The 24,799-nt window shown below is 40.6% G+C and overlaps 1 long non-coding RNA gene across 1 annotated transcript; it reads right to left on the bottom strand.

Moving 5' to 3' along the window:
• Positions 1-4,637: 4,637 nt before the first annotated feature.
• LOC117361440 lies at positions 4,638-9,265 on the bottom strand. The gene is made up of 3 exons (XR_004539650.1): positions 9,130-9,265; positions 7,967-8,368; positions 4,638-5,591 (listed from the first exon to the last, which is right to left on the bottom strand). It is a non-coding gene; the product is annotated as an uncharacterized LOC117361440 (long non-coding RNA).
• Between the last annotated feature and the right edge of the window lie 15,534 nt (positions 9,266-24,799).

The raw sequence follows: 24,799 nt of genomic DNA, 5'->3' as shown, positions 1-24,799 counted from the left end.
CCAGTTACAGAATCATGGCTTTGGGGAATACCTGCCGCTCAGCTGATGGAGAATACCTGCTGTGATCAGCTACTGCGGTCTAGCAGCAAAGATAAGTGGCTGAAATGTAGACCAAGACTACATTTCAGCCACCTATCTTGGAGCGATTCTGTAACCGGTGCCTTAGTCTGATTGACAAGCGATCGGCGACCACTTTTAAGGTGGCCACTGATTTGGGCACCAGTTACAGAATCCTGTATGTTGTTTAAAAAAGTACAGAAATGTTTTCTAAGTAAGGAATGATACCTGTCTTTTGCAGTGTACAGCATGGTGCTTTCAGACATACAAGCATGCCTTTTTCTTTTTTCTAAGAATCATTTTGGATTATTTTATATTTATTCAGTTATAATAATTGACTCCTTTTACTTTGAAACTTCATTTGACGATGTATGCATTTTACTCTCACTTCTTTATCATTAAATAGAATCATGCCTTTTTGTGACTTTGATTTCTTATTTAATCCAGTTGGTTCTGGAGCATATTTCTTTGTAGACCTGCTTTCAAGAAAGTTTTAAAGTGATTTTGAATATTTCAAATTACTGTAATTTAATGGAACTTGTTAAAACATGAATAGTGCAAACTTTAGTCTTGGGCTTACTCGATTACTGTAACATTATCTATTTAGGCTCTTATAAGAAAACTATTAGGAAGATGAGATACGGCAGTTCGTCTAATCTATAACCTGAAAAAATATGAACATATGACACCTTACTTTAGGAAATTACATTGGCTTCCAGTTGAAGTGAAAATACTTTTCAAATTTGCTTATATCAGGTACAAGACACTGGGCTTCTTTTACAAAGCCATGCTAGGGCCTTAACCCGCGGAATAGCACGCGCTAAATTGCTGTGCACACTAGCCGCTACCGCCTCCTTTTGAGAAGGCGGTAGATTTTTGGCTAGCACGCGCTAATCCAGTGCATGCACTAAAACCGCTAGCGCGGCTTCGTAAAAAGAGCTCACTGTTTGGTACTGCATCAAGTTACATGCTGAAACATTTCAGACTTTAAGATACTGACCGCCGTACCCATGGCTATTCTTTATTCTCCTTTCCATCCTTAAAAGGATGTATGTATAAAAGATTTCTGGAAAGAGCATTATCTATCCAAGCAGGTAAGTGGAGTAGAATGTTAAGTGGTCTGACTGCGGCTTCTTATTCCTATCAAGATTTTAGGAAAAATGTTAAAACTTCACTCTTTGATAAATTTGTCTGACATTTTATTAACTATACGAATTTCAGTGCTACTGATGTATCATCGCTATGCTGTACAGCTTCTCTTTATTGTAAACCGCATAGAACTCAGAGGTATAAAAATAAAGATTAGTAGTAGTACTCGTATATCCAAATGTTCTCTAAATTTAGATGTTGCTACCAGCAAAGGATTGAAAAGAAGTCAAATATCTGTCCTTCATGGATACAGATTTTTTTTTTCTCTGTAAGAGTACTTCAGAACACTAGCATCTGATCTTTTATTAACTATGGTACATATTTTCTATGTGAAAATATATGAACAATGTTTTATTTCCATATTTGCTTTTGTATAAAATTTAGGTAGAAGCTAAGTCCTGCCGACATAAGAAAACTTGGATTGATGGACACCTGCTCTCCCATTATCCCAGTTTGCCACTATTCCCTACTAACCCCATGTTCTGTTGTGGCAATCTTAGGGAATTCTGTTACATATTCATCATCATGGCTTTTGCACACTTATGCAGTCTGGGAGGGTTTCCTGAACATTTAGGGCTCCTTTTACGAAGGCGCGTTAGGGCCTTAACGCGCGGAATAGCGCACGCTAAAATACCGTGCGTGTTAGTCGCTACCACCTCCTCTTGAGCAGGCGGTGGTTTTTCAGCTAGTGTGCGCTAATCCAGTACATGTGCTAAAAACGCTAGCGCACCTTCATAAAAGGAGCTCTTAAATTTGGTTATTTGTATACGGTAAGAGAACTGTAATCTGTAACACCATAGAATTACTTTTTTGTGACAAAAAGATTTACTAGTTTATAACGTCAGTTTTGCCACTGAGCTTACACTTTACATGTTAAATGCACAATCTGAGTGGCCCCTAACAGTGGGCGACATCAAAGCCATTACATTAAATTAGCAAAGAGGGTTGGAATAGGGAGCGAGGAAAGAGGGAAAAGGAGTGAGGGGGATAGTAACAAGGAGAGGAATTGATTGGAGGATGGTAGGAGTTTGGGATTGGATAAGAAAGAAAAGGGGTGGAGTGATTGATAGGAAAGGAAAGAAAGAAATTGACGGGCAAGAAATAAAGAATCACGGGTAACAGAGCAAGGGAGGAGAGTATAGGGATTTGAGTTTCCCTCCCTCCCACCATTCCGGCTGTGAGAAGTGGTGAATGATGGGTGGGATTCGGGAATTTGGGGGGAGGGGGAGTGTCGGTCACAGCTAGGAGGTTAGGGGGCCTAAGGGCAGAGCCTTTATTAGAGGCAAATTGAACTGGAAGACCTATGATGGTGAATTGCAAATATGTCCTCGTGGGCGACACCACCACGAGTTGAGGTGGCTTGACGACACCGTAAATCAGTGGTTCCCAACCCTGTCCTGGAGGACCACCAGGCCAATCGGGTTTTCAGGCTAGCCCTAATGAATATGCATGGAGCAGATTTGCATGCCTCTCACTTCTATTATATGCAAATCTCTCTCATGCATATTCATTAGGGCCAGCCTGAAAACCTGATTGGCCTGGTGGTCCTCCAGGACAGGGTTGGGAACCACTGCCGTAAATCACCGGGAGTTAAGAGCAAGTTTGGGATAAGGGAGCTAATGTCGATACCAATCAGCTCTTGGAGGTAAATCCTAAATGGTTAAGTGTGGAGTTTGGTTATGTTTATAAAAGTTTGAAAATTTAATGTTTGAAATAATATGAAATAAAGTTGCGGCCAATATTTGCCCAACTGAACGCTCTATTGAGTTATTATTAAGAATAAAATTGTATTGTGAAAATGGCTGATGTACGAGTCCCAATGTTAAATGTTATATAATCACATACTGATAATTTTAGGCAGAGTAGTATTGCACTAGCTTGTTTTGAATAACAATTATTTTCTTCTTAATCACTATTCTGATTTTGTGTTTTCAGTGCTAGAAAAATTAAATCCCCGCTGCTTTGGAGTGGAAACACTTTTATATTCAAATTCTGCATTAACATTTTTTGCAACATATTGTAATTTTAATTAGTCATCTTCGTTATTATTCAGTCAAAATATGTCAAACTGAATTAAATTTCATTCCTAGCACATATTGCACACTTTAACTTCCTAGGTTTTTCTTTTATTATTTATAAGATCATGTGCTGTCTTCCTGCTGAAAAAGAGAGTCTGCATGAAGAAAGAGTAAAAAAAAAAAAAGCAAAGAAATGAAACAGAATTAGATATTCCCTAATGGTATTTAAAAATAGAATTTTTGTTACTGCTACATACAGCATGTTCCATCTTTTGAGATTTAATGGCTCTCTTGTGGTTTAATGGAGAATTACTTTCAGTAATTGATTATTAAAATTTAAAATTGCTAACCATCTTCATTATTAGATGAGTGAACATGCTATCCTTGTAATTAAAAAAGGCTGTGACTCGCTTTCATCCTGTTGACATAATAGGCAGACAGTCTCTGCATTCATGCCTAATGGTTTCAAGTATCTTGCTTGATAAAAACATCTAAGGTAGCATTTGGTGATAAAAATGTTTTTAACGCCTGCGGTGATTGAACCAAAAATATAATGAACAAAGACAAAATGATTAAACAGTACTTCTACAAGTGAATTTTTCATTCACTTTTTCACAATGGCTTACTGTACTGATAGGCATTCATTCTACCAAATTCCAGAGCCTTGTAAATAATGTGTATAGTTCAAATTGTCCTTCACTTTTGTTCCCTTTTGATGTGGAAAACTACCACATTTGAACCAAGCCATGGCATATATGTATTTGTTTGAACCCTGCTACATAGTGGGAGGAGATTTCATAGCCACTGCATATATACAAAGAATGCCACCTTTCTGTTATGAAAATTGCAATTCTAGAGACATAAGAGAATTTCCTTTCACCAAGGTGATGCTTCCAGACTAAATATTCACTTCTGCAAGAATATTATTTCTTATGATATTCCCTTCTCCCTAAAACCTAAGCTGATCACAAAAAAAGTACATAAGCAATAAAACAGTAAAGTGAAAATTCACCAAGATGATCAAAGATCAAACGATCTCCTTTTATCTCACTTTGATTCACCCCCTGATTCAGCAACCTGCTTGCAAGCCTCCTTGCAGGCAATGTTATTCCCATGGCACTGGAGCAGGCTCCCCCCTGTGTGCAAACTTCCTCAGCACCAGCCCCCCTAGCTGAAGCACTGCCCACCTGTACCCACCAAGATGCCAGGCTTACCATTCTTTGAAGACCTTCCACTCTCTCACTTTCTATATGGGCTACTTTTGAAAACATTAGCCATCCAGGGAGTTGGGCAGGAGTGAGGCCCAGTCACTCCTGCTCAGTCTGGAGCTTTCTGTAGAATAGTGCCCCTAGTGGTAGTCTTATATGAAAGCATGATCCGTAGTGATAGTCAAGACTATCATTAGGACCACAATTTTACTGAAGGTGCCAGACTGGGCAAGAATGACTGGGTCTTGCCTTGCTCCTTCCTGAAAACTCTCTTGGACACCAATCCATTTAAAGGTAGTCCATGTGGGGGATGGGGTGCTTCAAAAGAGTGGTAGACCTAGAATTTGGGAGGGGGGGCTGGGCCTTAGCTGGCTGACTGGTGCCAGGAGGCATGTGTCAGAGGGTCTTGTACAGTGAGAGATCCTGCTCTGCTGGCCTAGAAATATTAGGCTACGGTGTTACAGTCTGATGCTCCTGGGTGATAAAATAACCCCAGCAAGAAAGTAAAAAGTGGGAGTTAATTTACTATAATTTTAGGGCTCTAAAATGAGTTGCAGAGTATTACCACAGGTCGTGATAGATATTTGCATACTAGCAAGATGTAAAACATGCATTTTGCACTTCATTGTTGTGCAACCTACAGTGAAAAATAATGCAACTTAAGATCTGATGAATTCCCCCTAAATCATATAAATAGTAACACACACAATTCACAACAAAACCACAAACTGCATCCAATCAGCTGTGAAGCAACACATTAGCAGGAAAATCCTGTATAAACAAATGTACCTTTCAGCTGCTTTCAGGACACAAAAGAGCAAATAATTCTTTAATATAAGGCCTCCAACTGAAAAGGCACCCTCACTTTCTATCAGCAAAACAATGTTTTAGGTTTTTTTATTGTTCTCTCAGAGTTTCTGCAGCTGGCATTGTGCTTATAACAGGTTTCTGGGTCTCGCTGCATTTTGTCAGGTAGAAACCAACATTTCAGGCACCATGTTGTGGTTTTCTTCAGGGTATACTGTGAGGTCTGCAGTTTGTATTTGCAAATAGTAGGTTCACTGACCTGCTTGGGAAAAGGGCAATCCACCAATTTAAATTTTGGCGGGAAAGTCAGTTGGTCAGAAATTTGATTTTTTTTTTTTCTCCAAATCAGATACTAGAAAGATATAAAGTTATGACAGAGTATCAGCAAAACATTTTTTTTTCAAAATAGGTGCTTGTAACATAAACCTCTGACACAGTCTCTTCAAAAGGATTGAGTACCTACTGATATTTGATCAGCAGGTGCTTAATAGGTCTATTCTTGTGGCTTATAAAAAAAAAAAAATAAATAAAAAGAGGTGAACTTAAAATAAAAGCTTTGATAGAAATGTTTTCTGCTGTTGGTATGCATAATTTTCTCATTATTTGTTATGAGTGTATATGAATGCAATAGGCTGTTTTACCCTCTACTACAGTGTATCTCAAACTGTGTGCCACGAGAGATTCTAGAATTTTACTTTTTTTTTTTTTTTTTTTAAATTCCCTGCATAAATATATAGTACACTAGAACAGATGACGTGTACATCACATATGCAAGAGTCTGTCAATGTTATGAGAGGCTGCATGCGTAAGGATACAACTGCCCAAACAAGCATCATTCTTTGACATGATTGACCTTGAAAACTAATGGCAAGTAATTTTAGTTTTATTTCTTATACAGTAATTATCCTAAATTGAGCAACAAAGCAAGAAAGGCTTTGTTACCATTTGGATCTTCCTATCTTTGCGAACTTGGATTTTCAGCTCTAACAGAAATTAAATTGAAAAATAGAGAACGACTGCAGATGGTGAAAGATGAAATGTATGTTTGCTTGTCGACTATCAATACAATACAAAAAAATCTCCAAAGAGAGCTGCCAAAGAAGCTTCAAAAGACACGGACCAAGAGGCAGAACAATAGTCAAAGAGTTCTGAGAGTGTTAATCTAATGGTTAACAAACCTGTGTGAAAACAACACGAAACTGTGAAATTCATTAAATTATGAAAATATTTGTGAAACGGCGTATCCTCAGTGTGAGAGGTCAGCGAAGGGAGAAATTTTCCAGCGCTTTACATAACACGGCAAAGGTAAGCAAACCTCTGTCTGCAAACCATCATAGGATACCTCATGTGTGCTTAACCAAAATAGTGAAAATTCAACAGTGATATAAATAATAATCACACAGGTGAATAAATCAGAAGAATCACTCTGAGAACCCCACATCCAACTCCCCTAATGAACTCAGACTTAGCTTTGACAGTTTGTCCATTGATTTTGCGAAGAAGCAGGGGGTAACAGCAATGAAAGCAATGCTCCAGCAATGAAAGTTACCCTCTTGCAGACCATAGTAGCATCAGTCAGTAGATCTCCCATGACTTATTCCAAAAAGGCAGGAAAAATCAGCTTATCCCCAGAGAAAAACCCTGGCAGCAAAACTCATCTGATAATCCAGCTTATAAAAAACAGCTCTGCTCAAATCAGGCTCTCAGAAAACATATTCATCAGCAAAACTCAGCTTATTCAGAAACAGTTCTTTTACTTTGATCCTGTTCCATTCCTTCAGACTCCTAGGCGAGACCATCTTTTCTTTTCCTCCTTGTCGTTTATAATGCTGGGTTAAGCCCCTTTTAGGTATCATCCTACTAAGCTGACTCGGAGACTAGGCTATCATTGTGACTTAGGGCCTCTTCCATTAAACTGCGCTAGCAGTTTCTAGCACGGGGAGCCACGCTGAATGGCCCATGCTGCTCCCGACGCTCATATCCCCTTTTCTACGAAACTGCGCTAGCAGTTTTTAGCATAGAGAGCTGCGCTGAATGGCTCATGCTGCTCCCGACGCTCATAGAGTTCCTATGAGCGTCATGAGCAGCGCGTGCCATTCAGCGCGATTCTCGGCGCTAGAAACTGCTAGCGCAGTTTAATAGAAGAGGGGATATGAGCATCGGGAGCAGCGCGGGCCATTCAGCATGGTTCTCGGCGCTAAAAACGGCTAGCGCATTTTAATAGAAGAGGGGGTTAGATTATTTGGGACAATTCTGCAGTTGTTCCCTAATTTTGTTCTCTAACAAATGTGTGTCAAGGGACATAGACCCATCACAGTAGGTCAACGTTTTTAGCCTAATATAACACCTACTATATAGTATATTAGCCAATAAACATTGACAGCACCAACCTGGCCATAATGTAAGCTTATACCCTTTCTTACATACACAGTCGTACTTGAATTCAGTTTTGCTTTGTTGACCACAAGCAAGTAAACAAACAAACCCTTAGCGCCTAATTCAGCGATGGCTCGACATGCACATGTTTTGGCCTAAACGGTCTGCCTCAGAAGCTTCATTGTCAATAAGCTATGACTTGCGGAATGACATATCATGGATAAACAACCTCAAAAAGCACACTAATGAGGAGAACCTCTCTCATTAGGCTCCGCACAAATAAAGAATAAGAAACACGTGCGTGTCGAGCCATCGCACAGTCACTCAAAGTTTAGAAATAAATCTGCATACCTGTATATTTCATTGTCTCCACTGTTGTTTGGTTCATTACGCCTAGGGTTACCATATGGCTCCAGAAAAACGAGTGCAAATATAAGACTGGAAAAATATATCAATTATCTTATGTGGAAGGAGGGAAGCCTTAGATCATGTGTCCATTTTCACATGCCAGCCCCCTGGCTATTCAGCTGATGTGGACAACAATTTCAATCACTGGCCATCCTCCACCATCCTTAATTAATGTGCAAAAATCATGCTGTGCAAACTTGCTTTAATAGTATATGAATAATATCAAAAAGTGTAAAAGCCACTTATCTTGATAATGTCAGGCAACTTGTTTTAAGAACTCATTCTGATTCTGACAAGTTCGCTTCGCAATATCTTCCTCAGAGAATCAGAGAAACCATAAAGTGTCTGAAAAAATGATAATCAAAAAAATACAGTCAACACAATGCACACATTCACTCAACATAACATTCTAACTCATACTATCATATCACATACTTTAAAAGCAGTGGTCTCAAACCCGCGGCCTGGGGGCCATATGCGGCCCACCAGGTACTATTTTGAGGCCCTCGGTATATTTATCATAATCTCAAAAGTAAAATAAAACAGTTTCTTGGTCATATGTCTCTTTACTATAAATTTCAATATTATTAAGACTTAGCCAAAAGGAAAGATTTATAAACTATAAAGAGTTTTACCACATGCAAAACTGACATTTTTAAATAAGACATTAACTATTTTTTCTGAGGCCCTTCAAGTACCTACAAATCCCAAATGTGGCCCTGCAAAGGGTTTGAGTTTGAGATCACTGATTTAAACTGCAAACCAACCTGCCAGCTACTCACAATTGCATTAAAATAGCTTCTTCTGCTAACCATCAACCGATGACAAATTCAAAACTATATCATTCACTAAAATCATGGGTCCGGGGAGGACATAAGAGTCCAGCCCTCCGCGGTTGTTTGATGAAAATGTAAACCTTAGTTATTCTTGCTGTTGTATTTCCTTCTGCTTAATAAAATAGATTTGAACATAAAAATGCTGTTTTCTAACAACCTAACAAAATATCACAAACAGCATATAACATATCTACTCTTGTCCAATGCATCTCACAACACTCCCTAAATACAATAACAGCGATGTTGAAAAGAGTGCAGGATAAAACCAACCTATCCTATCCTACAATCACTAACCACCATTATAAGTATTTGTTGCAATAACAAAGCTGTATCCCAACAGCTCACACAGCCCATGTCACCATGCATATCCTTAATAATGGCGTCTGCTCAATTCACCAACGTCGCGGGAAACTTAAATCCTGCCACACCCTGAATTTCACAACGGGGCTAGAATCTCAATGGCTCAATTCAAAATGAGGCTTGAAGCCAGCACAGGAAAATCCTGTCTCATAATGAGGCTTGGGAAGCAAATCACCATACAATTTAAAAAAGAGAGCACATTGGCTTGCATCAACATAAGCAATGAAACAGGCACACCCCCAAAAAAAACCCAGGAAGGAATTTGAACCAAAAGACCCCCATTCTATTGGCCAGATGTCTAACAGCCATCAACACACACACCACTGTCAACGAACATTGCAACAATCATGCAAAATCATCCAAATTATTCAAATCAATCATACCAGCCCCCTGCAAAACAAACCACACTTCCAAAATACTTAAACCGATCATATTAACTACTCACATGCACAAGACAACAAGGACAAAACATGAAACCAATAAACACCGGTCAGGATCAAACCTTGACATTCCACAGAATCACCCCACCTGGCCACAATAGAAGAACTCTCCATTCAATAGACTTGTTTAATGCAAATGGTGTATCCAAAGCTGTTCTCTTTGTGTAAGCAACTTATCAACATCACCACTCCTTCTACTGGGGATTACCATATCAATTACTGTAGCTCTAAAACAATCAAAAGTGTGATGCAAGCCAATGTGCTCTCTGTTTGCAAACTATATGTGGTATGATAGTATGAGTTAGAATGTTATGGTGAGTTCCTATGAACGTCGGGAGCAGTGCGTGCCATTCAGCACAGTTTGATAGAAGAGGCCCTAAATGTACAGTATAGCCCTTGATGGAAAATGCCCCAACTTTGTTGGTTGGGCTGAGAACTTTTCAGTGGCCACTAGTGCTAATTTTCTTTAATAGAATGTTACATTTTAAGTTTATGTTCTCAAATGAATGTACTTTGATATTTACTCCACAAGGGGGCACTGAAAGGTTCTCAGCCCAACCAACCAACTTTCTAAATTATGAGCATTATTTTGCCAACGTAGTTGAAAAGAGTGTTATATCATTAAGTGCCAATTTGCAGAAATGAAAATTCTCTGTTTTGACATTGTTTCAGATCGTTGATTGAACCATATCCACGTCATTCTCTTCTTGGTTGGGCTGAGAACTTTTCAGCACCCCCTCATACAAGGCCTCTTCAGGACACTAATAGCAATTCAATACCTGAGCCAGAGAAGAGAAAAGTCCACTATTTGTTGAAAGTAACTGAAATTTTAAACTTTATTATATAGTCATTTTTCTGTTTGGAATATGGTATAATTATGATGCACAACGTGAGGAAGGCAATTGAAACAAGCAATTTATTTGTAGTCATTAAATTTGTGTATGCATAGCGAACAAGATGCACCTGATGGCTAACAAGTCTTATTCTGACATGTAATTGGGGGGATGAGGATGCTGGAAAAATGGTGCCTCTGGAAAAAAAAAAAAAAAGGAGCCGAGACCTGATCCAGACAGATGCAGATATATTTGTATTCTCGCTGTAGCTGGTTCACCCTATTATTGCAACTCAAAAACTCAAGAGGGACTCAGGATTTGCATAACTTAAAATTCTTATTTTTATTTTCTGATACAAAAGTCAGACTGTCCCCAAATATCAATGAAGCTTTCTCAAGATTCCATTTTTTCATATGACTCAATTTTGCTATCCAAGGATAATGGCAGTGGAAAAAACTGCAGCAAATTGGTTGATACAATTGAGTGTTTGTATCTTTTATATTGAGTTACATTGAATATGATTATTATTTCCAGTTATTTAGCAATTCCTGTATGCTTAATAAGATTTTTACATATGAACCTGATTGCACACAAGAAACATTTACTGAAATCTGTATGTCCTAAGAGTTTCTTTACCCTTCATTACAATTCTCATTCCTGAAATATATTTCTTTATTTATCCACATTAATTTTATTATATCATATGAACCAATTTTCATTATAAATTTTGCAGGTATAAAGCATTTGGTTGTTAGGATGTGTTTTCTACTTACATGGAGGGGCATTTTCAGTAGGACGTCTAAGTCAGAGTTTGGACGTTTTGAGAAAGACATCCAGAAATTTCCCTACTCTGTCAGAACAGCTTGCCATCAGCTGATTGCGGCAAATGAATTCCCATCAGCTGAGCCAGTTTCGGAGATTCCTGCCAACTCAGCTGATGGGGATTCCCCCCGCTGAACTAACAGGGAGATTCCACTCACCCTCTCTCCCAAGCACCGAACCCCCAGCCCTCTCCACAGAGAGCCCCCACACTACACCCCTGCCCCCAACATCCCCCAACATCCCCACACACTCCTGACATCCCCCATACTCCTAACATAGAAACATAGAAGATGACGGCAGAAAAGGGCTACAGCCCATCAAGTCTGCCCACTCTGCTTACCCACCCCCTGTATATGCCCTAATGACCCAATTTCCTTATCTTGACCCTCATAGGGATCCAACATGGGTATCCCATTTATTCTTAAAATCTGGCACGCTGTCTGCCTCGATCACCTGCACTGGAAGCTTGTTCCAATGATCAACCACTCTTTTTGAAGAAATACTTTCTGGTGTCGCCATGAAATTTTCCGCCCCTGAGTTTGAGCGGGTGCCCTCTTGTGGCCGAGGGTCCCTTGAGAAAGAAAATATCATCTTCCACTTCGACACGTCCCTTGAGGTATTTAAATGTTTCGATCATGTCTCCCCTCTCCCTACGTTCCTCGAGAGTGTAGAGCTGCAATTTGTTCAGTCTCTCTTCGTACGAGAGATCCTTGAGCCCCGAGATCATCCTGGTGGCCGTCTGCTGAACCGATTCAATTCGGCGCACATCTTTACTGTAATGTGGCCTCCAGAATTGCACACAGTACTCCAGATGAGGTCTCACCATGGCCCTGTACAACGGCATTATTACTTCAGAATTTCGGCTGACGAAACTTCTACTGATACAACCCAATATCTGCCTTGCCTTAGATGAAGCCTTCTCCACTTGATTGGCAGTTTTCATGTCTGCACTGATGATTACTCCTAAATCTCGTTCTGCTGAAGTCCTAGTTAAAGTTTCTCCGTTCAAGAAGTACGTCCTGCATGGATTTCCGCTTCCGAGGTGCATGACCTTACATTTCTTAGCATTGAAGCCTAGCTGCCAGGTTGAGGACCAACTTTCCAATGTAAGCAGGTCCTGCGCCATATAATTCTGTAAACTGCATTCACTTACTATATTACATAGTTTGGCGTCATCGGCGAATAGTGTTATTTTACCTTGAAGCCCTTGAGTCAGATCCCCTATGAATATGTTGAAAAGGAGTGGACCCTCTGTGCTTTTGGTACAAAAATCAGCAGGAAGGATGCACACTTCCTCGTGATGCCAGGCCTCAACATTCTACCCCAAACCACAGCACCCCCTAACCCATGGCACCCTACCACAGCACCCCCGAGCCTGTTGAATGCTACCCTGATATACCCCAACCCTATTGCACCCTACACTGATACCCCCAAACCTGTTATATTCCACTTCAACATCTCCCAAACCCATTGCACCCCACTCCAACAACCCCAAACCCATGGCACCACACCGTGGCACCCTGGAACCCAATGCACTCCACCCTGACTCCCACTGAACCCGTTGCACCTCACTTTAACACCCCCCTACAATCCCATACCTTCAATGACAATCCAGCAGGAGGGATACCCATTCCCTCCTGCCGGCAAGCCTACCTCTGCATATTGGGATTCACTGAGAGGAACCTAAGCTCTGAGTAGCCCAGGGCCCAAGGCTCTTCTCGCCTGGCCCACCTGGGCCAATCAGAGCCCAAGATGCACCGGGAAGAGGAAGGCCCGCCATTATCATCTAGTGCCTAGAATGTTTACAATGCTAAAAAAAAAAAATTAAAATTAAAACAAGATAAAAAGTATATATATATACAAGTTCAATGGGTAAGACATAGACAAACAGAAACAAACAGATCAAAGGGGGAGGTAAGAGTAAAATACAGCGAAATAAAATAAAAATAAAAGGGTGGTAAGTGGGGAGGAAAATCCATAGAAGGGGGATCACGCTTCTTAAAAGCAGTTGGTATTCATTATTGTAAATGGAATAAGAAGGTTAGATGAATAGCCCATTCTTAGGGTTTGGGGGTACCATGGTAGAGTGCCACAGATTCAGGGTACTGCAGTTTGGTGTGGAGTGTCAGGGTTCGATGGGGCCCAGAGGCAGTGGGCATCCCTCCTGCCAATTTATGTACCAAAAGGCATGGGGGGTATGAAGTGTGTGGAGATGTCGGGGGATGTTGGGGGGAGGGGTGTAGTGTGGGGCTCTCTGCAAGGGGATTGGTGCCTGTGAGAGAGGGAGGGAAAGAAGAATCTCCCTGTCAGTTCAGCTGATCCTGGTAGGGTAATCCCCATCAGCTGAGCCAGCTGGAATCCCTGAAACTGGCTCAGCTGATGGGGATTCCCCCTGTTGTGATCAGCTGATGGGAAGCCTACTTTTTTTTTTTCTCTCCATAGGTGGTGGGAGGGGGTTGTGACCACTAGGGGAGTAAGGGAGGGTCATGCCTTCAATCCTCCAGTATTGGATGTCATGGGATAGCTTCGATTATCACTGCAGGATGTCCAAGTTTAAGCCTGCCCGATGCCTGCCCATAACATACCTCCCAACTTGTCCCTTTAGGATCTGGACATTCAGCGGCTTGGAAGTCCTGTTGGATGCCCAGAAAGTTGGTTTTGATTATCGGTAATTGGGCATCCAGGTTATTAGGACGTCCATGTGCTGACTTAGGCTGGTTTTTGCTCATTTAAATGTTTTGATTATGAGCCTGAAAGTCACCTGGAGTTGTTGCAAATACAATATTCAGAGCCCTTAAGGTAAGGGTATCCTGGTGTGGCGGCAGCAATATTTAGGGGGTAAGCTGTCAGTGGGGGTGTTGAAAAGTTCTCAGCCCAACCAAGAAGAGAATGACATGGATATGGTTCAATCAATGATCTGAAACAATGTCAAAACACAGAATTTTGTTTCTGCAAATTGGCACTTAATGAAATATGATAACACTTTTTTTCAGCTCCAGTGGCAAAATAACGCTCAGGATTTAGGAAGTTGGTTGGTTGGAATGAGAACTTTTCAGCACCCGCTCGTACTGTTGAGTTATTTTACCAGAAGGTGGACTATTTTAGCACAGGGTATCACTACATAAATTGGGATTCCTGTGGTAAAATAACCCACCTTCTGGTAAAATAACCTAACAGTAGCCCATATTAATATCTCCCCCCCCCCCCTCCCTTTAGTAGAAAGTTTCAGGTTCATGGGCACAGGGCTTGAGAAGACTCGAAGCATAGCCTCCATCTGAGGACAGTTACAACAAAAACAGAACGTCATCCCCTCCTCGCTCTAGAGGGCACCGCTCTGATCACAACCCACCAACCACCTCATAGAGGTGATCCCCCTTGTATTTGAACCCCCTTGTCTTCCCAAACCACTCCCCTGCTAGTGAGCTTGCTTTAAAACATTTTGCGGTAAGCCCTTTTTCACAGATTAAGCACATTAGTGCTTAACCTGTTTAATAAAAGAGCCCTTATCTTCTATAAATGGGATCTACCCCACTTCCATGTGCACCCTTTTCAATAATCAGTGGCCCTTTTCTAAATCTTCTTTCACGAATACCAAACAGAAATATTTGTTTCATATTTCTGATCTTTCTGCATTACTCTCCACACATGGATTCTCCTCTCCTGTCTTTTTTATAATTCTACTTCTGAATAAAGTCTTGTCATCCCACTTTGCCTTTTTAGTTATGCTTTCCTTCAGCTATATTCTTGCCATCCATATTTCTTTCTTTGTCCCTTTCTGTTTTTCTAGTCTTCCTTGAGAGCCTTTATAGCTTTTCAATGGTAATTTTTATATTTTACTTTATCAGTCACCTTTTTGAAGTACTGGTTTTATTTTCCTCTTAAACTTGGCTTTCCCACTGTTAAAGGAATAAAAACTATGGCCAATTTGTGTCGATCATTTTCTTTTTTATTTGTAAAAGTTGGGAATGACCTTCCTTCTATAATTAGAGTTCTCTCTCATCTACCCACTTTTCATAAGTGCTGAAGACATATTTATTTCTGAAATTTATTAATGATCCTTCTTTTTCAAATAATCAATCATAAAAGATAAAATTCTGGCCTAAAAGATATAGGGCTTCTTCTATCAAACTGCGCTAGCAGTTTTTAGCACAGAGAGCCGCGCTGAATGGCCCACACTGCTCCCCCGCAGTTTGATAAAAGAGGCCCATAGGGTTCCTTTTACAAAGGTGCGCTAGCGTTTTTAGCGCACGCACCGGATTAGCACGCGCTAGCCGAAAAACTACCTCCTGATCAAGAGGGGGCGGTAGCGGCCAGCGCGCAGGGCATTTTAGCACGCGCTATTCCGCGCATTAAGGCCCTAATGCACCTTCGTAAAAGGAGCCCATATTTTCTGTTCTAATCTCCTGTATAACTTTATTAATATTTTGCTAACCGAGTCGAGCCCTCCTGTTGGGATGAATTGATGTAAATAATCAAAGATTAGATTAGATTAGACTAGAATTTTATTTACCCTCCCAGCGTACAGTAAATATTTGTTGCTGCTACAACTGCTCTTTTTATTTCTGTCTACTGTTCTTTCACTTTATCAGCCGTCACCTACCTCTGTGCCTTCCCATTTTATCAAAGGCATTAGTTTTTAAATTGTGGAACTTTGAGGTCTGTGTGACTCCTCTTTGCATCGACTCAGCAGTGGCGCCCTTCGACAAACCCCTCACATCAGGCAGCAAGTTTTATTAGTAGCGCATCTATATTACGTGCATTATTTAATCTGTATACAGTACTGTGTATGTTCTCAGACTTTTACCTTTCAAGTTTCAAGTTTATTAGGTTTTTTTATAACGCCTATCAAGGTTATCTAAGCCAGTGTTCTTCAACCACCGATCCATGGACCAGTGCCGGTCCACAGAAATTTCCTGCTGGTCCACAGGGCCAGCACGTACATTAGGCCCAAAACAGTGTTCTTTAACTGCCGGTCCACGGTGAGATCAATATGGCATTATCTTCAAGTCAGCTCCCTCTTCCTAATTGATTCAGTGCACAAAGCCATGGGCAGTGGCTCCTACGGGCATCCTGCGCCTGAACCGGAAGCCTTCTCTCTGACATTGCAACGTCAGAGGGAAGGCTTCCAGATGAGGCACTGGACGTGCAAGGTGCAATTAGTATTATTATGGGGGCGGGGTCTGGGGTGGAGATTGGGTAGAGATGGGTGGGTTCTGGCACACGACTTAGCCCAGTGTTCTTCAACCGCCGGTCCACGGACCGTTGCCGGTCCACATTATAATTCTTTTATTTCTGTCGGTCCATAGATGTAAAAAGGTTGAAAACACAATCAGATACTCAAGCATTTTCCCTATCTGCCCCAGTGGGCTCACAACCTATCTAATGTACCTGGGGCTATGGAGGACTGAGTGACTTGCCCAGGGTCACAAGGAGCAGCACGGGGTTTGAACCCACAACCCCAGGGTGCTGAGGCTGTAGCTCCATCCACACACTCCTCCACAAAGGACCTCTAATGAAGACATCTTCGTATGCCAAAACATGGACTATGTAGGGGCTTACCTACACTTCAGCTCTACATCATCGATTCACAGTACCTATGCATCTGGGTTTCTGCACTTCAGGACCATTTTGGCAAATAAATGCCATATTGTCTCATAGACTAGCACCATTTTGGAACTACCTGTTATCATTAGCTGGTGCAATTGCCCACATTGCACCCCAAATATCAGCTCTGACAATTTGCCATATAGACTATTATCCAACAGAGATTATTTGATTTTTTTAAAATCGTATTTGTGTGTATTGTTTTAGATTTTAGATTTTATATTCATAATAAACCTGATCGTATCCAGCTCATCAACTCCACTTTTTCTTGCACCTATGTGTGCAAGAAGTTTGGTCTTTGTGGTTTCTCCTCTTTGCATTGGCCATCATATCCAATCATACCATCACTGGCATTCAGCTATGGGGTTTCCTTTATATTATAAACATGTTTTCCATCTGAAAGTACCAGCTCCCAAATTGTCCCTTCCTTCGTGGATTCCATCATCATTTATCTGAGCAAAATCTCTTGAACTGAGTCTGTGATTTCTCTATTTCTAACATAACCCAGAGATTAGGTTATGACAATCCATATATTCAAATCTTTCACTTTTACCTTTTGGATAGATCTCTGTCAGGGTTCAGTCTTAAATCTCAGTGTTGACTCAGAATCTATTTAGTAAACATGTCTGACCAATGGTAGAATAAGTACTTTTCAAAGGCACCCAATCCATGTAGGTGTCTCTATTGACTGGTTACAGCAGAGCCAACTCTGAAGGATTAGGACCTTCATAGAAGGTCGAGTTCCATTGCATAATGGATTCTACTTAATGAGCCCATCAGTGTTAGCAACAAAATCTGGGACAGTAGCACAATGATGAACTTATCTATCACAGATTGATTCCCCTAATGCCTTTTGCAAAGATCCCAAAAGAAATTATAGAAATATAAGGAATATTGAGTGCTAAATGCAATAATTCTCATAACAAAGCATTACTCATTTCAAAAACATCTATCTTTTTCCTAACCTTGTGACACCATCTAGTGGTTGCTGAAGGTATTGTATTCCATTCATAAATCCTATACAAACAGACGACCTTCAGTAAAGAGTGATGCATATGCCCCAGTAAATAAATGACCAGGACAAATAACCAACAAATACGCAAACAGATCATATATGTATATTAATTGATATACTATAGTTATATAAATAGATATAAATATTTATTGATAGATATAAGGGTGACATTTGTACATATTATTTACATGTTTAGATGGTCAGAGTACAGAACTCATGGATTGGACAGTAAAAAAAGAACAGTTTTATTCAGTCTCTTAATTGGCTTCTCTTTTGCATACAGCTTTTTAAAATCCAATGCGTACATGTGTTAAGTGTGTGATACCACTTCTTTTCTGAACAACAAAGCAATTCATGGCAAAAAAAAAAAATGTCAGAAGATAGGTTTACAAGAATTGAGAAATAAGGTTAGCAATAGTAAGAGAACAGCAGTGTCTGGCAGAAACAAACAAAGCTAGGACCAGTTCATAGACTTCCTCACTTCCATGGCAGAGATGGAATGAGGCTGAAGAGTTGCTCAAAAGTAAGGTTATCACAAAGGTAAGATGGCAAGGAGTTGTGAAATAGAAGACTCTGTATGCTACCCTCCCCCCCCCCCCCCCCACACACACACACACATTCAAGTATCCTCATATTGAGAAGGTGAAATAATTACTGACAATGCAGTGACTGAAATTGGCGCAGTGCTTAAAGCTACAGCCTGCGATTGTGGGTTCAAACCCACACTGCTCATTGTGACCCTGGGCAAGTCACTTAATCCCTCCATTGCCCCAGATTGTGAGCCCGTCATGACAGACAGGGAAAAATGCTTGAGTGCCTAAATAAATTCATGTAAACCATTCTGAGCTCCCCTGGGAGAACGGTATAGAAAATTGAATAAATAAATAAATAAAAGATCTCAGGTTTTATAGTGGAGGGTAGTGGATAAAAGGAAAAGGACCTTAAAGTTTAGTATAAGGATAAAGAACCGGTAGTCAATGTTAGGCTTGCAGAAAAAGAGTAAGGTAGCCTAGTTTCTTTGCATATATGCATCAGAGTTTGATGTTCTGTATAAGATGGAGATGCTGCAAGTTAGTAACAGAACTGTCAGTGAAAATGGTGTTACGATAGTCAGTCTGTTAAGAATAAACACATGGACAACAGACTAAATCCTTGTACTCTAGGAATCGATGAAAGAGCTGAAGCTGACAGAGAAAGAACGACTTCCTAAAAATAAGAGATATGTGGGGTAAATGAATGTTGTGCAACCAAAGTGACTCCTAATGTTTTCATCATATCCTTGAGAATACAAGGGAAATGATAGGTATAAAGATAAGGAGGAATCTTTTCCTACTTATCCACATGGCCTCTGATTTTTAATCTGTGATCCCAAAGCCAAAATGGCTGCAATATCTAATCATGCATTTATATAGAAAATCTGGAAATTAAACACTGGTAAACTGTACCATTTGGATATCGATAGCATCTTAATCCATAGCTTTGAATGATGGTCACAAGTGGTGCCAAGAAGATATTAAAGAGCTATGTGGGGTTGATTCTATGCACGGCACATGCCATGGTAGGCACCTAGCAAATGGTCACCTGCCACGAGCAAGGTCTCTAGGTGCTGGAAATATAGGCCAGGATTTCACTGGCCTTTTTTTACATTACATTACATTACATTACATTAGGGACTTCTATTCCGCCTGTGCCTTGCGGTTCTAGGCGGATTACATTTTAGAAGATATCTGGGTAGTTCCAGTAGAGTTACATTTCGGATAGGAGTATATTACAGTAATAGTAAGGAGTTATGATACCTCAAGTTCACAGAAGATAATACTTATCACAGAAGTTTTTTCTAGTGCCTACAGTCCTTTGTGAATTACAGCCAGCATCACCTGCTAACACCGCCGCTAACCACGCCCACTGCTGGCCTTCAGCATCGCTAGGTGCTGGTAGGTGGCACAGACCAAGGCACTGGTCAGGTAGGCCATGTAGTGGGGACTTTTTAAACAAGTTTTTGAGGTATGACCAATTGTTGTGCCACTTAAACCCAATTAATCCCCCACACCCACCTCTTTTACAAAAGCACAGAAGAGGTTTTTAGGGCTTGCCAGTGGGCTGAATGCTAGGCACTGCTCCAACGCTCATAGGAACAGAGCATCCAACACACCAGCTAGCACTAAAAACCTCTTCCATCCTTTTGTAAAAGGGGTGAGGGATTAAGTTAGGTGGCAGTAGGGAAGCTCTTCTATTTAGCCTGCAGGCATTATATCTTTGAAACAGTTATTGGGGTAGCATGGAAGGGTCTGTTTGGTAAAGCTGTAGGGTCAGAAAATAAACTGTTTTCAAATTTCAAGAAATTATGGGTCAAACTAGACAAGCAGTATATCAAACTTCTGTCACTGAAAGTTGATGAACCTTGGTTAGTGGAAACTAGAAACAAGAGTTGTCGAGGAACTGACTGTAATCCTAACAAGCAGTGACTCAGCACTCCTACCACGTGATGACTATCGAAAGTGCATTGAAAACACACTTATAATTCCTCATGGTGTACATTTCATGAAGCCAGGAGCGATACATCAAAAACGCTGGATGGCCTATAAAATATACTGAACAAAAATGTTCATGTTTTCCAGTCAACCACCATATGACGATTGTGAAACTGGAGCAATTCAATCGTTTTTTTGATGCTCTTTTATGTGCCACCATGGATGAGAGTGCAGAGCACAAGACACATCTATTCGTGATCTGCAATTTTTCTTTGGCACGCATGACTATAAATCAGTCAATTGTGAAATCGCTGACATCGTGTTGAAGACATTATCTAACCACTGATGGTACCTGACAGAAGAATTTATACCATTCGCATTTTCAGCAAACATGCTTTAATCTAATCTAATCCTTAGGTTTGTATACCGCATCATCTCCACGTTCGTAGAGCTCGACGCGGTTTACAGTAGGAGAAATAGGAAAGAACTACAACAGAGGGTTAGAGGTAGAAGTGTGAAGAAAATTTAGAGGACTTGGGATGCCAAGATATAAGAGTTTCCTTGATTCCTAAGTTGGAGGGAGACTTACATTTTTTGAGAAAAGCCAGGTTTTCAGATGTTTGCAGAAAACTTGGAGAGATGAGGATACCGCAAAAATACCAGAAGCAGTGAAAGTGTTTAGTGGAGAAATAGAAGACAGCCTCACCACAGTTGAAGTGGAGTTGGACCAGATATACTACCAGATCGACAAACTTAAAAGTGACAAATCCCCTGGACCGGATGGAATTCACCCGAGAGTCTTAAAGGAATTGAAGGTTGAAATCGGAGAGTTATTGCAAAAACTCGCCAATCTGACAATCAGAACTGGACAGATACCAGATGACTGGAAGATAGCGAACGTCACACCAATTTTCAAAAAAGGATCGAGAGGAGAACCGGGCAACTACAGACCTGTGAGCCTTACGTCTGTCCCTGGAAAGATGGTTGAAGCACTGATCAAGGATAGCATAGTCCGGCACTTAGATACACACGACTTGCTGAAACCCAGTCAACATGGGTTCAGGAAAGGGAAATCATGTTTAACGAATTTACTTAAAATTTTTAAGACCGTGAACAAGCAAATTGATAGTGGAATGCCGGTGGACATAATATATTTGGACTTCCAGAAAGCATTCGACAAGGTTCCACATGAAAGACTTCTCAGGAAACTACAAAGCCATGGAATAGAGGGAGATATACAAAGGTGGATAGGCAAATGGCTGGAAAACAGAAAGCAGAGAGTAGGCATAAATGGGAAGTTCTCAGACTGGGAGAAAGTGACTAGTGGTGTGCCCCAGGGCTCTGTACTTGGGCCGATCCTATTTAATATTTATATCAATGACCTGGAAGACGGAATATCCAGTGAGATCATTAAGTTTGCAGACAACACAAAGCTATGCCGGGCAATCAGATCGCAGGAGGATAGCGAGGAACTCCAGAGCGACTTGTATCAGTTAGAGAAATGGGCAGAGCAATGGCACATGAAGTTCAACGTGGAGAAATGCAAAGTAATGCATTTAGGTAGTAAGAATAAGGAACACGAGTATAGAATGTCAGGTGCAACTCTGGGTAAGAGCGAACAAGAAAAGGACCTGGGGGTACTGATAGATAGGACCCTGAAGACATCAGCACAATGCGCGGCAGCGGCAAAGAAAGCAAACAGAATGTTAGGCATGATAAAGAAAGGAATCACGAGTAGATCGAGGAAAGTCATAATGACGCTTTATAGAGCAATGGTCAGACCACACTTGGAATACTGTGTCCAACATTGGTCTCCAAACCTAAAAAAGGATATAAAACTGCTGGAGAGGGTGCAGAGACGAGCAGCAAAGCTAATAAGAAGTATGGAGAACTTGGAATATGAGGAACGACTCAAGAAACTGGGACTGTTCTCCCTTGAGAAGAGGAGGCTGCGAGGGGACATGATCGAGACGTTCAAAATACTGAAAGGCATCGATAAAATAGAGCAGGAAAATAAATTATTTACATTGTCCAACGTGACAAGGACAAGAGGACATGGTTTGAAGCTAAGGGGGGACAAGTCTAGGACAAATGTCCGGAAGTTCTGTTTCACGCAGCGAGTGGTAGACGCCTGGAATGCTCTCCCAAAGGAGGTTATTAAGGAATCCACTGTGCTAGGATTCAAAGGCAAATTAGATGCACATCTCCTTACGAGACTAAAACTACATCAGGTGTATACCTGACTGGGCCTCCGCGTGTGCGGATCGCCGGACTCGATGGACCATGGGTCTGATCCGGAGAAGGCAGTTCTTATGTTCTTATGTTCTTAGCTCAAGTTCCGAAGAGGGGAGGTAAGGTTGTTCCAGAGCTCAGTGATTTTGAAGTGGACTTTCCTGTGTGGGAAATGCCTTTTAGCGAGGGGAAGGATAGTTTTAATTTGTGGGAGGATCTGGTGGTATTAGGGTTTGAGGAATTCCAAGAAAGAGGGATAATCACTTACAATGTCACAGAACATTATTCCAAGCACTCAAGTGCTCGAACAGTTACATTGGGACAAGCTGGTTATCAAGCAGGTAAAGTGAAGTACGATATTGGGATACTAGATTGGACCTGAATCACATTTCCTGCTTCACGCTCTTCATATTACCAATGAATGGTAGATCCAAACTTCCATACTGCTGAATAGTTTGTGAGCACAGTGAAGGTAGTTAACTGATAACTGACTGGCATTATCATAGACCCAGTGCAGCAAGATGCCTTGTTACAAGGAGTTGAACAGTATTGCAGGCTTTATCCTGACTATCTCAAGAAGATGTTGAATGCGTGAATGTTTGGAATGCCATTGGTAGATGACTACACCAAATTTCACTTGTTTAGCTATTAGCGAAGTATGTTAGATTTCTGCTATTTTCCACAATAAAGTGCAGATATTGAAGGCTTATTTAAAAAAAAAAAAAATACTGTTAAATTTTTTGCATAAAATGTATTTTTATTAATGCATCATAGCTGAGTGTGAAAACATAAAAGTTATAGCTATAATACCAGATAATACCAAGAAATTGCTTCATTAAGCAAAAATAATAGCAATTTTTTATAAAAAAAAAAAAAAAGGAGTTTTATATAATCAGTGGCTTTGAGAGACCCAAGGATGAGCTTTAAAAAAACATTTTAGATTATTTTCTGATCAAGCACAATCAAATTCATGGGAAAAACTTCAATTTGCACAGTTTTTCCAACTTTGGGTTCTTCTGGACAACCCTAGTGAGTGGAAACAGTGTCAAGCTGAAAGAGATCTAGTGACAAAAGAAAAGTGGCCAAACCAGACTGGGAAAGATTAAAATCCTTCAAGATAAGGAGCAGGGAACAAGAGGCAGAAAGATCAGTCAAGAGCATAGAAAATATAACCTTTGAGAGTAGATATGGATGATAAATATGTGCTAAGAAAAAGGACTTGTGAGATAAAGACAAAAAGCACAAGTGAAACATCAGAATAAACCAGCTATCTACTAGAATAAAGGTGAGCCATACAGCATGAGACATATAGAAAATCACAGCATCTCCAAACTTGATTGGGCAACAGTGTTGGAGAAAGGCAAAGCCTGCAAGTGCTGACTTAACAAAAAGCACCTTTTCAATAACATGGAGCCAAGTCTCTATGATAAACAAATGGAGTGGGTAACAATGAGATCTGCCAGGAAGGGATTCTTCATTTTATAGAGCAGGCATTTAGGAGTCCCAGTTTGATACATGGAAAAGTATTATGTTGCTCAAGTGCTTCCATTCCAGAAAAGCAGTGCAAATAAATGCAAATATGGCAGTGAAACATCGAGAAAAGCGAACACATATGACAAGAACTAAGATGGTGACCCTACCAAACTGTCGATGTAAAAATGTTCATCTGTAGCAGTAGAAGGATGTAGGTGGGTGCAACCACTACAGGAGCAGAGATAAAAGTCAATGTAGGAGAATGTGCAAAAGTGGAGGTGCATAGATGGGAACAATCACAGCAGGGGCAGAGGTAAAAGTCGTTAAAAGGCGTCATGTATGCAGGCAAATTAGGGAAATCCCTTTTCTTCAAATTCACTGAGCTTTGGAATAACCTCCCTCCCCGCTGCGAAACCTAGGCTCATTCCAATTATTCCGAAAGCATCTGAAAACCTGGCTTTTCTCCAAAACGTAAAGCTATCTATTTAAAATATAAAGCTAGCTATCCTCTTCTTAACCTCTAATTTCTTATGTCCTTCCTTCATTTATTGAATTACCTGTAAACCGTGCCGAGCTCTATCTGTATGGAGATGATGCGGTATACAAACACACACCCCGATTCTCTCATAGGTTTAAAAAAACTCCACATATAGGCCGCCCCAGTGTATAGGCCGCAAGAAATGCCTATAT

The sequence above is a fragment of the Geotrypetes seraphini genome, chromosome 5 (genome assembly GCF_902459505.1).
Source record: "Geotrypetes seraphini chromosome 5, aGeoSer1.1, whole genome shotgun sequence".
Lineage (NCBI taxonomy): Eukaryota > Metazoa > Chordata > Amphibia > Gymnophiona > Dermophiidae > Geotrypetes > Geotrypetes seraphini.
Note: the sequence above shows the minus strand (reverse complement) of the source record. Positions and strands in the feature narration are given on the sequence as shown.